The sequence below is a fragment of the Octodon degus genome, unplaced genomic scaffold (assembly GCF_000260255.1).
Source record: "Octodon degus isolate 3935 unplaced genomic scaffold, OctDeg1.0 scaffold00382, whole genome shotgun sequence".
In the NCBI taxonomy this organism is placed as follows: Eukaryota; Metazoa; Chordata; class Mammalia; order Rodentia; family Octodontidae; genus Octodon; species Octodon degus.
Window position 1 is genome coordinate 219715 of NW_004524958.1, and position 5836 is coordinate 225550.

The 5836-nt window shown below is 59.4% G+C and overlaps 1 protein-coding gene across 2 annotated transcripts in view; it reads left to right on the forward strand.

Moving 5' to 3' along the window:
* Nucleotides 1–3350: 3350 nt before the first annotated feature.
* Nucleotides 3351–5836, forward strand: part of LOC111814630 (epididymal protein 13-like) — a 15023-nt gene continuing 12537 nt past the window's right edge. Inside the window, exons 1-3 of one of the 2 annotated variants that reach the window (XM_023708523.1) lie at nucleotides 3351–3429; nucleotides 3692–3700; nucleotides 4931–4939. The gene's annotated coding sequence lies outside the window, so the exon portion shown is untranslated. Of the gene's footprint in view, nucleotides 3465–3691; nucleotides 3701–4930; nucleotides 4940–5836 lie in introns of both variants that reach the window. The other variant, XM_023708525.1, reaches the window with a different exon arrangement.

Here is a 5836-nt window from a genome sequence, read left to right on the forward strand (position 1 = left end):
GCAGAAATGTAGATGGCTGGCTGGGTGGCTGCAAGGACCAAGTAGTGTGGCTGGTACTAAAAGTGGGTAGCTGGCTGAGCTCCAGAACCTGGCTTCCCTGACACTGCGATGGCTGGAGTCTAACGCTTAATTCTCTCCTTGCTCCCCGGTCCTGTTGGGATCCGAATGGCTGACCCTTTCACTCTCCAGTTGCAGTTGAAGAAAAAAGTAAGAACCCTGGACCCCCCCCCTCCCCGTGTGTGTGCCAGCGGGTATTCCTGTAGCTAGTGTCCCTCAGATTCCTTTGGGTCTGGATTCCCCTGAGAGAAGCCTGGGGTAGACTGGGACGTAGGCCTGGGACAGAGACTTTGCCTTGGGGACAGGAATAACCAGGGAAGGTCTGCTGCCCCCGCCCGCTTTGCTTTGGAGCTCAGAGCCCCGAGAAGCCCTCCTTCACCCTTCTGTGGGCGCAGAGCCAGAAGAAAGGCGCCTTCAAAGTGCTCATGGAGCTTGTGGTCCCCGGACCGCTGGACACATGAAAATGACTGAGGAAGGCGGAGCGCTTACTTCGCCCTCCTGGGTAGTCTGTATTGATAGGCACTATACACTGAGCATTTTTACCTCAAGAACATTTATCTATGCAAATGGCCAAGAAGCATGTGAGGAGCTGCTCGAGGCCCTTGGCCACCAGGAAGGTGCAGGTCAGGCCCACTGCCAGGCGCCCTCCTCACCTGCGGGGGCCGCAGGCAGGTGGTGCCAGGGTGTGGAGGACCCTGCGGGCCTGGGGGCAGGGTCGCTGGGGCGCAGCTGCCTCGGGAGCCAGTCTGCTGCTTCCTGCAAACGCTGAACTCATTGACTCACCAGAAACCCCACTCCAGGGTACAGGCCCAAGAGAAAGGGAAACCACGCCCACACAAGTCACCCGCACACGTCCGGGGAGCCCCAGTCCTAACAGCTCAAGATGGGTGGCTGTCACGGGACTCTCTGTCCTCTGATTCTGTAGGCCAGACGCCCAGCACACTGAGGCCACCGAAGTGGAGAAGAGACGCGTGGGCGTGGGGCTGGCAGCCGAGGCACTGAGGGCGGAGCGCAGGGGTGTAGGGTTTCTGCGAGGACTGTGCAAGTTTAAGCTGTTGAAACCCACCCAATGGGGAGCTGCGTGGCATGCAGAATTTTTTTTCTTTGAGACAGGGTCTCTATGCAGCTCAGGCTGGCCTCCAGCCCACTCTGTCTCCGTCTGGTCCCAAACTCCCAAGGTTCCTCCTGCCTCAGCCTTCTGTGTGCCGGGATTACAGGCATGCACACCATGCCCAGCAACATGCAGATTTTATCCCAGGAAGCTTATTGCTAAAATACGCATGGTTTTATTTAAAAATAAGGGTAGTAAACACACAGCACAGTAACATAAATAAAATGTTTTCATAAAATAAGTAATTTTCTTGACCTAAGAACAGTTCGGTGAGGACAGCGGGATTGTTTCCCCTTTCAAATCTCTTCAAGGTCTGGCTCAACAGACAAGCCTGGTGTGGTGCCCAGGCCTGTGACCCTGGCATGCATTCATTTATGTGTGTAGTTAAGTACAGGGTCTACAGGGTCTCAGGACACAGATTGGACTCGTAGTGATCCTCGTGTTTTCAGCCTCCCAACACTGGGATTAATGGTGTGTGATACCATGCCAGTCTCAATTAGTCTAAGTGTGTCCCGGGGTGGGGCCAGCACGGCACGCCAGGGTTCAAACCCGGTCGCTGCATCCACCTAAGCAGGCACTTTAGTCTCCTGAGCTATCTGGCTGGCCCTGTCCCCTCCCCCCTTTTGTTTGTGGTGCCCGGGATTGAACTCGGGACCCTGCACTTGCCAGGCAGGCACTCACGCTGCCGAGCTGTCTCCCAGCCTGTGTTGTTTCTTCTTTACGAGCACTCAGATGAACAGTTTAAAACATCACACTGGCATGCAGTAGTGTTGAATTGACCATTACTTAATTTAAGACATGTTATTTAAATCTAAAATATTTTACTTGCATTAATAGAAGATTTCCAGAGTTCAGAATTCTAACATTCTCAAGGCAACACCAAGAAGGATTTTCTTTCTCCGCTGACTCACCCCTTGCCCTCCCCAAGGGGTCCGACACGCCCAGTTTCTCCTGGGTCCGTCCAGGGGTAGCTACACAAACATGAGCAAGGGGGTGTCTCTGCGCTGAACACCTGGCCTCTAGTTTCACGTGAGAGACAACGGGCTGTACACATGGCTCTGAGCGCACCTTGAGCTTTCTGGGGAGAGTTCACCCCGAAGGCCACCAGGCCAGGCCCGAGGAAGCTGCGGGTCTCTCTCTTGCTCATTTCGGCCTCTGGGCTTCCCTGGTTCACATGCATAATTGGCTAGCTGGCTCCTTACTCAGGCTGTCTCTAATAGTTTGATTGTTTTTTCTGGTACCGGGACTTGAACTCAGGACTTTGTGCTTGCCAGGCAGGCACTGTGCCACCGAGCTATATCCCTTACCCCGATAGTTTGCTTTTTAAATCACTGTTGCAAAAGCAAAACAGTCTTCTGTGACATCAGATCTGTTTCTGTAGAGTCCCGACTCCCGCCCTGAGCGTCTGCAGCTTTATGTCGACGGGCGCAGTCACCCTGACTGCGGGTCGGTTACAGCACCCCCTGCGGTACCGACTCTGGGGTGCCTCATGTGGACTGGGGTGCCTTGGTCTCTAGGTCCTGCGTGACCCCTAGAAACTCTCTGGGGAGGGAGCTGTCGCAGTTTATGGTTGGGGACAGGGAGTGCAGGTGTAGACACAGGTCTGCAGGCGCTTGATCCCGTGCATGCTGCGGCTGCGGGTCTGGGGCCCGGCCGGCACTTGCATCGCACTGTATAATTAACCTTCTATTACTCCTGTGCTCCAGGCTCACGCTGTCTATTACGTTTGTCAAACTGACCTCTTTACCAGTCTAGCTCCCCCTGTGAGTGCGGGCCTGGGCAGTCGAAGCCAGCCCCCAGGTCCCCACACCTGTGGCCCGACACAGGGTCACTCCCTGGTCCCCGCATGGGTCCCTGCATGGGTGTGACAGCAGGCACGTGAGGGCGGGGCAGAAGGGAGATAAGCGTGCGAGGAGGCCAGCGGGAGGGTGTGCGTGCCGGCGCTGACGTGCCGTCCTCTTCCCTCCCGTCTGCGCTGCCCTCCTGGCTCTGGCTGTCTGCATTTCCAGTCAAGCGTAAGTCACTTATCTCTCTACCTATGGGGGAGGGGCGGGGTGCTGGGGCTCGCCGTACCCAGCGCGAGGCGGGCGGGGGAGGCAAGCCGGGAGCTCCCGCGGGCGTGTGCGCGCCGCCACGTGGGCTCCGCGGGCTGTGTGCCTGGCCGGCCGCGGCTCAGGGCCGGCGCCCCTGGGAGCCTCCGCTCGACCCTCCGGCCAGCGTGTGTGGGCTTTAGATCAGAGCAGGGCACAGCAAGGACACGGGTTGGTGCCAGTGCCTCCTGCGCGTCCCAGGCCGGGTGGGCGGGCCGGGCGGGCTACCCTGGGCTGCAGGTGCCCGCGGCTTCTGGCTTTGGGATGCACGCGTCACAGCGCGCCCCCTGGCGGGGTGCGGCTTACATCTGCTCCCCGCGAGCTCAGGACCTGGGGTGCACGGGGTGGAGGCTGACCTAACTCGCATTCCGTTTCTCTCCCAACCTCGCGGGAAACCGGATCTGGCTGCCGGCACCCTCCTGCCGCTGCGCAGTGCTGAAAGGTGAGGTCTTCTGTCCCCTGCTCTCTGCCCTGCCCCGGCTGCCAGGGGTCCCAACTGGGAACCAGAAGGCTGAGAAGGACACCACCCTTCCCTCGCCCCCTCCAAACCGAGCACCCCCGGTGGGCCGACCTTAGGGACTGTCCACGTGCGCCTCCAAGAGAGGACCCGCAAAGCAGCGGAGCTGGGCTCCCTAGCTGGGCGGCTCCCGTGAATCTGTTTGCTGAGGCCAGGTAGAAAAAGTTGGTGTCTTCCTGGTCTCTTCATTAATTGTTACAACTGAGAATGCGCCCAGTGTGGCAATACCTGGCCCCGTGGGTGTGCCTGTGAGCTCGGGAGGCCGAGTCGGGTCAGGACAGCCCTCAGGAAGTGCACCGGGCTGGCGCCCAGCAGCCTGTCCTTAGAGCCGGCAGCCACACGACACTCCTGAGCTCAGTGCTGTCACAGATGGGAAACTCGCTCAGCTCAAGGAACCCCCGGCTCAGCAGCCCCCCCACCACTCCTGCTGTGCACACAGCTGCCCACCAGTGCTGATGTCACCGTCACTGCCACGGCCGCTGTGGCCCACAGGAGCCAGGCTTGTGCTCTGGGCTTGCTCACGTTGGCTGTCACCGCAGCTTATGTGGTGACGGGACTTTTGCAGAGCCACACGGCTGTGCGGTCTCCGTGGCTGCCCAGTGAGGGGTGCGTGAGCTGGGACTCAACTCCAGGCCCCAGGGAGTAAGGCACAGAGGCCCCGGCCGCCTCAGCTCCCAGCCCAGTTTTCCCCCTTAATTGTGAGTGTGCCAGTGAGGGCCACCAGGAGGCTCTCTGCAGCAGGGAGACGGTGCACAGCACCCTTGAGAGCTGGGCCTCTGCTGGGGAAGGAATCCTGCCTGGCTGGTCCCCGAAGGCACAGGGCCTCTCAGAGATGCCCCTGTCCTTGTGGCGGAGGGGTGGGCGAGGAGATCCCGGAGGACAGCTCTGCTCCTCCTGCCTGCGTGACCATGGACAGATGGTGGCAGCCTCCGGTCCTTTGTGAGCACCTGCTCCTGGGCGCTCTGGGCCACCCTGGGCAGGCCTGCTTTCCTTCCCAGCCACCATCACTCCCCGTAGGCCCTGCCGTCCTGTCTGCTGCCAGCCACTGGCACCTGATCTTGTGTTTTGGTTTTGTGCCTGTGCTTCACCTGGTGACCCCGTGGGCCCCACTCTGCACCACATCTGCCACCTTGGCTGCTGAATGGGCTGCACCAGACATCCTGGGTAAGTGCTACCTTCCACACCCACACGCCCTGGCGGGACTCTGGGGAAAATGAGTCAGGATTGCTAAGTGGTGAGCATGTGGCTGGCCTCAGCCGCCCGGTGTTGGGTGCCCTGGGTCCTCTGGCGGGGACAGACCAGTCATTCCCCATAATGACCTGGTGGCCAAGGAGGGACCATGTGTAATGTGAGGGCAACCCTGAGGGCCACCCCCCCCCCAGGGAAGAACGGCCGTCACCAGGAGACTAAGCAGTCACAAATGCAGGAGGCTGCCGCTGGCAGGGCGCACCCTGGTACAGCCACTGTGGAGGGCAGTAGGAGCGTCCTCCAGGGCTAGAGCCAGGGTCCTGTTCCACAGAGCAGGGCCCTCCTAAGAGTTCAAGACATCACGTCACAGCAGCGCGATTGCCTCTCGGCCTTCTGGCTAAGCTCAAGGGGAGTCTCTGTTCTGTCATAGCAAGGCAGGCCCCCGCGGTCTGTGGCTGCACATTTGAGAACTGCTAAATCTTGGAAGCAGCCTGCATCTGTGTCCATCAGGAGGTGGCTGGAGGCCAGGCATGGGGGCACTTGGGAGGCTGAGGCAAGAGGATCGTTGTGAGTTCAAGACCAGCCTGGGCTACAAAGTGAACTCAAGGCCAGCCTGAGCTGTATAGTGAGACCCTGGCTCGCTCACACACACACACATACACATACACACGTCGCGCGCGGCCTTGCCAGCAAGGAAGATGCGACCACTGGTTGTGTCTGCGCAGCTTTTATTGCACTGTTACATCAGCCTTCTTCTCCCTCGAGGCCCCTGCTCTTAGCTTATAAGTCTCAGGGCTTCCAACCATGGGACACCACGTGTGTACCATCCATTGGTCCAGGTACGTGGAAGCAATGCATTAGCCCAAGCCTTGG